The sequence below is a fragment of the Heliconius melpomene genome, chromosome 13, assembly GCF_056956725.1.
Source record: "Heliconius melpomene rosina isolate 202511_hmr_F chromosome 13, ASM5695672v1, whole genome shotgun sequence".
Lineage (NCBI taxonomy): Eukaryota > Metazoa > Arthropoda > Insecta > Lepidoptera > Nymphalidae > Heliconius > Heliconius melpomene.
Genome location: NC_140401.1, coordinates 8,780,322 through 8,792,719, shown reverse-complemented (window position 1 = coordinate 8,792,719; position 12,398 = coordinate 8,780,322). Strand labels below are relative to the sequence as shown.

Below are 12,398 nucleotides of genomic sequence, written 5' to 3'. Positions count from 1 at the left end.
TATAGTAATATTGATTAATATTATGTATATTTGTATGTAGGTTTATTATTATTATTAACATTATATTAAAATACCGCACCCGAATCATTTCTTTAAACATCCGCTACATTCAAGGGTTTCTGGTAGAGATCTCTATTAGAGATGAGTTATCCATTGTACACATTTTTTCTGTTATCATAAGTTTTCTGTACTTTCTTTATTGTGTGGTACATAAATAAATGAGAAAAAAAAGAGACTTTCTTCTTTAACGCAACTGAAAGTGTGCTTTAAGTTGGCACTATCTCTGAAGGTTTTTAAGTTAGAGAGTCTTAAGTACATATTAGACTATCAATCCTCAAAATTTCAGCTTTGTTAAAATGGTGTAGGTCTGGGGGCCCTGGGATCTCAGTCTATTAATGTCAATATTTGTCAATATTTCTATGGTAAGGTGTCAATTGAAATGTAAACGTCTCATTGTGCGTCTATATTACTAAATCTAAAAAGCCACAAATTTTATAAAATTAATAAAGTGTTGTGTATTTGTGACTTATAAAAAATGCCTTCTATAAGGCGGTGGACAAATTTAGGCAGAAGAATCTAATCGTACTCAGAACATGAAGATTGCAATGAACGTGACCACGATAGTTGACTGATAATGTTGCAAATATGAATCGAGCTGCTTTTTGTTACGATATATCAATTGATGCCAGTAGTGCCTTCAGCTGTGTTGCTATTGGACCTATGAACGCTGCTTGCCAATATTGAAAGGTTATTGTAAAAACTCAGTTTGCCAATCAATTTGGTGGCGCAATGATTTTATTATAAGGAGGAGGATTGCCAGTGGTTCCACGTTCAATGCAAGCTGATGAACTGAATTCATGTTTAAAGTCCTCGAAATTGTGGAAACATGTCAAGGTATTACATTTAAGCAAGAATATGTGTGTCATGTTGCAAAATGATCAATCTGGAGACATATTCTCTAAACAACTCATTGATATTGGTAATGGCAAACTTCCTGTAGATGCGCTGACTGGCTGCATCACCTTTCCTGATAGTTCTTGTCAGTTAACGTAATCAAAAGATGAACTTATTCATATAGTGCTTCCAAACGTTGCTGATTATTTATTCCATAATTGGTTGAGCGAAAGAGCTTTACTGGCTGCCAAACACACTGATGTAAATGAATTAAATATAAATTTTCAAGATGGCATTCCTGGCAAAATAAGGACACATAAGTTAGTTGAAACGGCAACTAATGAACATGATGTCGTGAACTATCCACCGGAATTTTTAAATTCACTTGATTTGCCAGGATTGCTGCCTCACAACCTTCAATTAAAGCTTGAATGTGTAGTTATAATGTTGCGAAATATTAACCAACTGTAACTTTGTAACGGCACACGATTAGCGATAAAAAAATAATGAATAACGTAATCGAAGCAATCATATTAAAAGGAAAGTATAAAATAGAAGACTTTTTGATGATGCGGGGCATCCCAATGATTTCGACTGACATACCATTCGAGCTTAAAAGACTACAGTTTCCAGTACGGCTTGCTTTCGGAATGACTATAAACAAATCCCAGGGGCAGTTATTAAGTGTTTGTGGTATTAATATAGAAAACTCATGTTTCTCGCATGGTCTGTTGTATGTTGCCTGTTCTCGTGTTGGAAAACCAGCAGATGGTTTGTTTACGCGCCAGATAACCAAACAAAAAATAACGTGTACCATAAAGTACTACAATGAAAATGAAACTGAATTTAGAATAAGTAAAAATAAAATAAAATATAATAAGTAGGCATCATAATAAGATATCGGAAATTGTTATTTTTATTATAATTTTTAATGAATATTATAAGAATTAAAAATGATTTAAGTTTTTATTTTTTTTATCTTACTAGCTGACCCGGTGTCGCTAATAGCAGAATAAAAAAAAATCGACTGTTAGGCGATACGAAGTTCGCGGGTCTGCTAGTTATTTAATATTTTCATTTCCTCGTTCTGGTAACAACGTAGTTGTTGCTATTTACCCACCATTTTTTTTATTCCATTTTTTTCTTATAACCCATTGTACTTGTGGTCAGGGCTATCGGGGTCTTAGAACGTTTCATGTGTAATATATAATTCTTAATGATTTCCAATGAACCATGCGGGCGAAGCCGTAGGTAAAATTACTTTTGTATAAAAATATCTGTCTTATTTTAATTAACTCTACACCATACCTAAATACATTGATAAAAAAAACAAATAATAAACTCAAAAAAAAAATCTAAATATTAACAAACCAAAATAATTACTAAAAGAAATAGAAAGGTAGGTTTCAATTCATTAACGCCAAATTGTAAGGTAAGAAGGACAATCAAGACGTATCCCAGAGCAATTCAGTAAACATCGAAGCAGGTGCCTCGTAGGCAATCTCGTTTCCAACTGAAACTCGCCTCCACCAAAACACTAATTGGAACATTTACCCTGTAAATCCAAGTCACCAATTTAATTTGTTACTGCAATACTACATTCTCGTTTGAATCGAAACTGTGCTAACTCCCAAAGAGATGGAAAAAAAAAGGAAAAAGCTTGATTTTGCGTATGTCAGACCCTTTTGCCGTTGCTCTTTGAATCTGTATAGGATGTTGATAATTAAATAGCGATATATCTACATGTCTGTATGTATGTTGAACTCTTTTTGTTTATAATTAATTAGCTGAAGAACATGGTGGTGCAATGTCTCGGAAAAGTGGGTATCTAAGAAACGGAGTGTCCTTACTCTAGGTATCCTCTCTACCTACTACGCGATATTACTACGTGTTTGACTGAACGCGGTAACTGTGAGATCAAATTTCACTAAATACATATATTTTTTATTTGTAATATATTAAGTAAATTTGTTTAAGGCGAGGTTTTAAATGGAATTTCTGTGACCGTCTGTAGAGAATGGAACTAGTTTTGGTTTTTTATAGACGGTTACAGAAGGAACGGAGAGATGAATAATTTTAGACAAACAAAGTTGCAGGTGAAACTTATAAGCCATTAAATCATAGTAGTCAAATAATAATACAAATTTTTTATATGTTTTCAGTTGAGGGGTTAAAAATAAATTTAAAACAGAAACAATTTATAAAATATTATTATTTTAAATAATAATAATAAATTAATTAAAAGGGCTCGTTCATTCGTCCGTTACAAATGTCAATGTCATAAACAGTATAAAGAGTGATGTAATCAAATATTCTCTTTTGTTTAACTTTCAAAACTGTAGCCTTTGTGTACACAAACCTTTGCCAAATCTCATTTAAAATTTAAGTAATTATTCTCACTTTAAATTAAAATGAAAATAAACTAAAATACTAACAGCACTCTTAATTCGTTCGAATTCTTCGAGCTGGACGGAGTAGATTTAATTAAGTTTTGCGAATTCCAGAAAATGTAAGTCTAAAACTGTTTCCTACAATGTAAAGATGACATAATAAAGAGAAGCTTTATCAATGGTTCTGTGAGACATAGCTTAGGTTATTAGGACATGGGCGCCTTTGTCTAGCGTCGCACACGGGACTAATAAAGTCTTGGATGTTACCGCAATTCGGTTTAATAAGAAAAGATTGGAAGTGACTAATGTAATTGCTGTAAGTGTGTGCTTTTCAAAGTAAGGTTTGAATACAGATAAATTATATTATTAAAAATTGTACCATAATATGTTTATAAATAAATCTTATAATTATCAAAACTCGATACCTGTTTGATTCTAAATCGTCTGCCCACTTGCAAGCTTTTTATAGTTTGCTCTTTAAGAATAAATATAAAACTCCTCAGTATGAAATTCTTATGCAACATCTTAATCACCATTATGAGAAAAACGTCTTAATAATCCTCAAAATGTGTCAATCCCGTTCAATAGCCAAAGATAAATAAGGAACATGATTCAACAAATACATTGGGTGCTGCTAAGAAAAATACGTTATTAATAAAGTATAAATAATAATATTTATGTATACACAAAATAAATATACCTAAATTACATATACAATAAAATCTATTTCCTTTTAACTTTACAATTTTGCCTATAAAATTATACTTACCTTTGTATTCCGTTTTTTGTGCAAGCGATTTAAAAATAGTGTTTCATAAAACTTATCCTAATTTATTTCGCTCCAAAGTTAGGTTAAGCCAATTTCAGTGTTCAGCTTTGTCCGCATAATTATTTTTCCCGGTAAAAAATTAAAACTTAAACTAGTTTGAAATAGAAAATATGTACTACAAAAAGCAGTAAAATGACCATTCTTTGCTTTTTTTACATCAAATTTTAGTGGCGTTGAGTTCCGCCACTCAAGAATTCGCCATAAACCGGCCATGGGAAACGGCACTTCCGTTTTAATGGAACAGAGTCTTAAGACTAGGTTCCCAGGTTCCCCCTGACAACCCTGCTATGTACGAGATACAACATGTTAAAAAAATAATCTAATATACTTTCTACATTTCTTGATATATCACCAATAAAATAGATTACTTACAAAATAATCTTTAATAAAAGTTACACATTAAAATGAATAAAATGAAGATCAAAATGAAAATAAATGATGTCTGACACAAATTTCTCAATTAAAGAGGACAGTAGAACTCGTTCGAAGAGAAAGGACGCTAGTGGATCAAATTTAATACGGTCCCGGCTCCTCTAACAACATCTTATGTTCGAAATAAGTGAAAATGTCGAAATAAAGATGCCTTTATGTAAAAAGTTTTTGTAAGACATGAAAAGACGAATTTTCGTTAAGTTTTGTTTAAATAAATGTAATTGAAAATGTTATTACAAATTTAAATTTTTGAGGCCATAGTGGCACAAGTGTGCGACATGTTACGAGTTCGATTCTCATTCGAGGAAATTAAATATTTAATACTTTAATTTCCTCAATCTGGTAACGAGGCAAAGCGCTTCATGCGTGCCCATTCAACATGCAATGCCTCCAGAATTCGGCGGAAAGTGGGGAACGGAGTCTCTGAGCAGGTTCCCACAATAACTTAAAGATAATTATCCAACAAAAGAAATCAAAATAAAGTCAGGTTCATAATATATATAAAAACAGTCAGCTTAATTAAAAAAATACAACTAATACAAATCTATCACTTGGTCTACTTCAGCTTGACTTCATCCATTTTTTCAAGTCACGCGGGAAAAGACAATAAATAGAGTCATTTAGGTTAATATCTCACGAAGAAGTATCGTCTAATTACAGTATACACGTTCTCCATTAGTTTTTGCCACCTCAATAAGTTGATCTACGTGGTGTTTATTCGGATCGCTTTCGTTTTTCCTTTATATTATTATATGGGTATATCTAATGATAATGAGATTTTTTCCTTGGGAACGTTAATTTGGTATTATTGTTATATATTGTTATTGTTTTTTTTTGTTAGTTATTTAGGAGGCGTAGATGAGACTTGTTTGGTTCGTACTATGGTTTTGATTTCTAATCCAGGAAATATGTACTTTCCATCGTATAGTTATTTTGCAGGTTTAATTAACCATCAGTAGCATACACTTATTCGGTAATATGGCAAAAAAAGCAGCGACATGGAGGCTGACTATATGCGTGACGGGTGTAGGTTCGATTCCTACTGGAGAAAATTAATTATTTTTAATTTCTCTAGTAGAAAGACCAAGAACGACGTTGACCTCCATCGCTCAACACTCGACATCTTAAGAATTAGACCGAAAGTTTCCATTTTACGGCTAATAGAGTGTTTTAACACTAGGTTTCCTTTGCGCAAGTAAAGTTACTATTATTCTTTTTATATTGAATAGTACGTGGGTTGACTTCCTGGATATTTACGTAAGAATAAATTTATATATACATTTTGGGATTATTTTAATGAAATCTTGCTATGTTCTTCTTGTTAACCTTATAAGTAGGAAAGTAACCACCCACATCGTTTTAGGGTTATGTATTATACATTACAAATATTAAGTAGGTTGTAGCTTGGTCTATTTTTATAATAAATGTAAAGAACATTTATATAGAAAATAATAAGAATCTATGAAATGAGGTAACCCAAATTAAAGTATTTGTAATAATGTAATTGTATTTGTATTACCAAGAACAAGGTAATCTCTTATTTTACGGAATAACTAAATAAATAATCGGTCAACAGTGTATATTAGCTTTATCTAGAATATATAATGCAGATTTAAAATAATTTAGAATTATTAATTAGATAATAAATATTTAAATATATAATGGAAATTAATTTTTAGTTTGCTAAGATGAATTTGAGGCATAAGAACGGCAATTTTGAGCGTAGAAAGTGAAATAAAGTTTACCATATCATATCATATTTACACATCTCTAATATAACTATAGTTAAAGCAATGCCTGACTGCAATCTTTACTCAGGCTAAATCTATCTTTTGTAATTGGGATGTCATTTGATTTTAGCTACAAAGAGAGTATCGCCATCGATGATCAGTTTTATCTTCTAACTCGTATATTGATTTCGAATTGTCATGTTAAATACACTTTCTCCAGTGTTTCTTTTCGGTCAAATAAATATATTTTGTAAACCCTAACCTCCAATACTAATTGATTTAATTTTCAGAGAAAAAGTGCAATTTCATTACATTTCCAAATATTGTAGTACAATATTTTGATATTATATATATATCTATACTACAAACATTGGTAGGTAGCTGTGTAAACAATTTGTACCGGATGTGTTTGCTATATTTGGACTTATTAAATTTTAGCTGGTGCAGTTGCTCGAAATGGGATTGCGAGACAAACTGATTGTAGTGATGTTACGCCAACGTTCGAAAGCTTCACATGTGTAAGATAGTTGCAGGCGATAGCAGTTTTAGTTTTAGTTTTCTAGATATTAAAAAATCTATATAATAATTCCAACTATACCATAGATTCTTATTATTATAAGGAGTGGGGGGCATTTTTCATTGAAATATAAAAATTTTAGATTTCGAGCATCTGGTGAACAACCATAACTTGAAAGATAAGAATATTTCTGCGGATTAAAAATATTTTTTTATAAACACAGGAACTGGGTACAGCAATCAGGCACGTTAAAACAGCAATTCGAAAAGTAAATCTCTAAAGTCTCTAAATATATACATACATATTGTAGTAGGTATATCATTTTTAATATAACATTTCACATTCGCCAGGATAACAGCATTCGTCCACATGTACTCGTATATTCGTATGGCTTTGAATACTCTCAATTACCAAGCAAAAAAAATTGTTGCGTTCTCGTAGATATTTGTTAAGCATTCATTCAAAGTAACACTGTAAGCGCAATTACGTTGGTTGATTATATTTAACAATTAGGTTTTGAAAACATGTCTTATCTAGGGAAAACTTCTCACGTAACAGAATGAATTTTGAGATAATAATATCATGAAATATAATATAAAAACTTATTAAGCCAAAAAATTTTATTAAATAAAAAGTTACATGCTTAATTTTTTTGAACTTCAAATAAAACTATGCCTCAGACCTGAGAAGACCTGGAAGAAACTAAATATTCAATGTTCCGAAAATAAGACTGTGGGAGCCGAGTTCCTACATTCGTTCTGGAGTATCCAGCGGTAAAATAAAAAAATATATAACATTTTTTTTTCTTGCAACCTTTGAAAGGTATGCCGCGAAGGTGTCATATAGGCCAAATTAATTTAATAACAAATGCTGATTGTTGATGACACACCAATCATCACTAGCAATCAAACTGAGAAAAAATATTTTTATTCCAAATTTAGTGTCCTAACTATACGTGAAATTTGAAGCCACAACTCCATCGCATTTACAAGTGTCACAGCTAACAATACAATATAAATTACACAGAAATTATTACCAACATTTACCACAAATCATAGAAGATTAGTCGAAAATCGAAATCAAGCAAGGATTTATGCAAATAAATCATCAGCACTTCCGTTTCGCAGTTTATCAACGTTACCTAGCCTCAGCCAGATTAGTGCTGACCTCTTCCCCCGGAGTATGGACGGGGACAGACTCCGGCTATTATATTCAAATTAAGTCCAAAGAGAGAGAGGGCCAGTCCTGTCGTACATTCGCTGAAGTGATTTAGAGGTAAGACGTGATATTATTTTGGAACGGGACAAGAATAATCTTTCGGATTTTGAAACCCTTTTTTAGATTATTATAAGCTGGATAGAAGGGATCTATTTAAGTTATGAAATCCTCGTATGGAACGTTAAACTTAATAAGGGTTGTAAATATTATATGGGGATGTTATTAATTAGTTTTCTCCATGAATGTGTAGTAATTATAAATTTATTTAGATCTGTTCTCATTTCAAATATATATTTTATAAGTCAGCTTCACGGTGTATCCCACACACAACAGGGTAGACAAAAGGAACCTAGTGTTAAGACACTCAGTTTCCTATTTTCCGCCGAATTCTGGAATTAAAGCTTTACCTTGACACAAGAGAGATGAAATGAAAATATATATAAAAATTAATTTTCTCGAGTGGGGATCGAACCCAAAAACAGTCGCATTTACACACTTGTGCCCCTACGCCACAACTGCCCCTATAACTATTACCTATATAATTTTTATATACAAAACAATATACCTATTGATTATATAGAATCTATATACTCGTAGATTAATAGGAATAGGGATGATTGTCAGCAAACAGTCAGGTTGATGGTAAACGCCATGCTTGCTACAAGCAAATACACACCTACACACGTCAGATTAAATTATAGGACGTGGATTGTTGTAGTTCAGGATTGAAATTTTATATAGGTACACATAGTTATTTAAATTAGTAATATTTTATATACTTTTTAGTTTCAAGCGTATGCCGAATGAACCTGGAAACCTAGTAAAATACTTTGTTCTTATTAAGATACGTTCCCCACTTTCCGAAGAATGCAGGAGGCGTGGCGGTATTCAACGCCGCGCTTTGCCTCGTTACCAGAGCGGCGAAATGGAAAATAACCGTTGTTATATTTATATATGTATATAACAGTTACTGTATATGTAACAGTTCTTAGTAACCTCTAAACAAAAACAATCTAAGAAGTAATAAAATAGGAGACATTTAAAACTATGTCGACTGTAGTCAGCAAAGCGGGTTTAAAAGATTTCAGCATAAAATATCTTTTATAAAGCCAGCTTACCACTGAGCCGGCGTTAGTGAAATACTTTAGTGTAACATAATATTCAATATTATTTTGTATCCGCGTTGACGTTTACCTAAGCTTAAATGTAAACTTTTAAGGAATATATTATGATCTTACAATTTTTTTGTACGGTTAGGATATATTTGAGCGATAGTTACAGCTTCAATTCTCATAATTATTTGTATGTCGAAATATGTTAAAAATATAGGACAGTTATTGTTTTTGAATAAAAATATTTTTGTTGGAAAAAACAAAAAATGTTTGCAAATACTTATACTTGAAAGCGTACCTGCCAAATTACGTAGTACGGAAATAGCTATGATCTTAGTCCACATGGGTTATTTATTACCAATAAACTATATTGTGTATATTTAAAAGTATTTGTTGCACAGAGTACAGCCGTCCTGTAAACGTGACGGTTGTGGGTGCGATTCCCATTTTGGGGAATAAAATATTGAAATATTTTCAATTCTTCATTTTAGTAACGAGACAAACTGCGGCGTTGGGTTCCGTCACTCAATACGCAATGCCCCAAGAATTTGGCGGAAAGTGGGGAAAGTAAGTTTTTTAATGGAAGGTTCCCCTCCTCCAAACTAAACGTCTATGTGCGTTATACAGAGTGTAGCTAAAAACAGAAAAAAAGAGTAATATCTGAACCCACTACTCTTAAATAACGTTCAAAAGTATTTACAATCCTATCTAAATATCAAAATTAAGTAAAATATATAACTTTAATACATTTTAATATAATTCCCATGAAATTCGAGCCACATATTGTTTGATCTAATATGAAAGTATCAACATTCAAAGTTGTCCGCAACCTAATTTACGCTCAACGAGTCGACGCGTCGAAGCGTTGGAAGTAGGTACGAGTGTGTTACGTCACTTGCTCCCACCTGCCTAGTTGTTTAAAAGTCTAGGGGAAAATATAATTATTATTATATTATATTGAAAGTATACTTAATTAGACTAATATATATTTGATATAAATATTATTAATGGAGTTTGTGATAGCGCAACGGCCGTGTGAACCCTGTAAGAGCAATGGTTGTGGGTGCTATTACCTCTTGGGTAAACTAATTATTTAATATTTTTATTTCCTCGCTCTGGTAACAAGTCAAAATGTGACGTAGAGATCCGGCACTCTACACTAAATGTCCGGATCGTTCAACTTAATTTGTGAAACTGAGTATCTGAACACTAGGTTCTCTCTGCCTACTCTGCTATATGAGGGTTACAGCCTTATGTTAAAATATGTTGTTAAATAATTATACTACTAAAATGGACAACTGTTCGTTCGTTCGTTATATGGAAGATAAAAAAGACAGCCGTATGCTCTTATGCGATATGCTGTTGCAGTCACCATTTCCTTTCCGTTAATTAATTGAAGTTTTGTTTTTTTTTTGAGCAGAAAAACTATGGCCACCGATGTCCTCGGAAGAATGCTCGGAAGAATTAATTATCATCAGAGGGAGAAAATTAAAATGATTCATTCACCTAAATAAGAATCAAACCCACAACCGTTTCGTGTACAATCAGATGCTGAGCCACTGCGTCACGCCTACCAATAAATAATTTTCATTGTTATACATGCGGACGAGTGTATGCTTGTCCATATCTGGAAGTCAAAACCACGTGATTTTCCGCATCCATTATTCCAATATACGGAGAGTAATCAAAATAAAACGAGTCGACGAGCGGTCTCCCGAGAACCTATTTTCATATCGAATATTTAATAACTTAATATCGATTATTGAGCTCACAATGAATTTTTACTCCTCCCCCATTTTTAATATAGGGATACCTACACAAAGAAATTTGCATTTAATTATATCGGTTGGGATTTAATGGAATTTATTAACGGTATATTACTAAAGATGATAACTTAGTATTATTATAGATAGGCGATAAGGCTTCTGAAATTTTGATAATTTTATTACAGTCAAATATTGGGTTGTAAACTCAGAAAAGTGACTGAAGTTGGTTGCTATCCATGCCTCACATATTCCTATCCAGGGAACCTAATTCAGAAGATGTTCCCTTGAACATAACTGGAATATATACTTATAGCTTGAAAATATACTTCCTTACACTTCATAACAATCATATTGGACGCTACGATACATAACACGGAAGAAAGAACCTATTGCTACAGTGTTATCTACCTAACTGTAAGTATCAATCAAAGCTTGATACGAAAAATTGGAAATTCTAAAACAAAAGCGCTATACGTATACCCAAATAAAAAGATACCAGACATTTCTGCACAATCTATGAAAGAAGGAAGAGAAACAAAGAAAAGAAAGTCTTAAATAGAAAACTTTCAATACTAAGAAGTAAGTAAACATGAGTACAAGCTATCATCTTTGTATTTGAACTTCCAAGATACACAAATCCGTTTGTACTTTGAAAAGAATATAAAATAAGCTTCCAGAATAAAAAAGTAAGTCGACCGCACGGTGGTTGCTGCTTGGGCTTAAAAATTTAAATGGGGAATCTATAAATACTGTATTTGTTACAATAAAATATCTGCTTTTGTGTTTGTTTATTATAATATTCTACAATACATTGTTTTTGTGAGTATATTCAATTGAAAAATTGTAATTTCAGAGAATATATCTTTTTTTTTCACTTTTATTTCACTTATCAAAATATTGTGTTTATTCTGATTTATTATTGTAGATACGCTTAAGCGAGCTCTGTTTTTGTTATATATCCGTAAATATGAATGTTTGTATTGACCTAATGTAATATACCCTATTTATAATATTGGGACTACTGCTAATGTTTTCATATTACAATTATAAAAGTCGCATTTTTTACAACATTTCAATTGACTTGCTATGCTAGACTGACTGACTGACTTGTTAGTGTACGAGTATGTCAAATCTTACAAGCTCATTAAGCTGAAATTTGGATTACGACTTCAGTTCTTAGTTAAACAGAAAAAGCCGTCGTAACAAAAGGGCGCATTACAAATTTTATGGTATGGTATAATACAATATATCATGAAAAAAAACACCCTGGAACTGGAGATGAAGCCGAAAGTTGAAAAAGGGACTTATGAACTCAGAAAGGCAAACAGGTTATATTTGGTTATACTTGGACTCGTTTGGAAGAGTACTCTCCTGCTAAGTCATCTAAAGTCTAAATAAAATAACTGAACTTAACTGAACTGATCTAAAATCTGGAGATGGAACCGGAAGTAAAGGGACTTGAACTATGGACGATAGACGTCGTAGTTGGACACATTTGATATGCAAGCAC

General features: G+C 32.2%; 1 protein-coding gene across 2 annotated transcripts in view; it reads right to left on the bottom strand.

Moving 5' to 3' along the window:
- Window positions 1-12,398, bottom strand: part of LOC146532854 (uncharacterized) — a 232,568-nt gene that overhangs the window by 100,174 nt on the left and 119,996 nt on the right. The gene's annotated exons all lie outside the window — the stretch shown is intronic.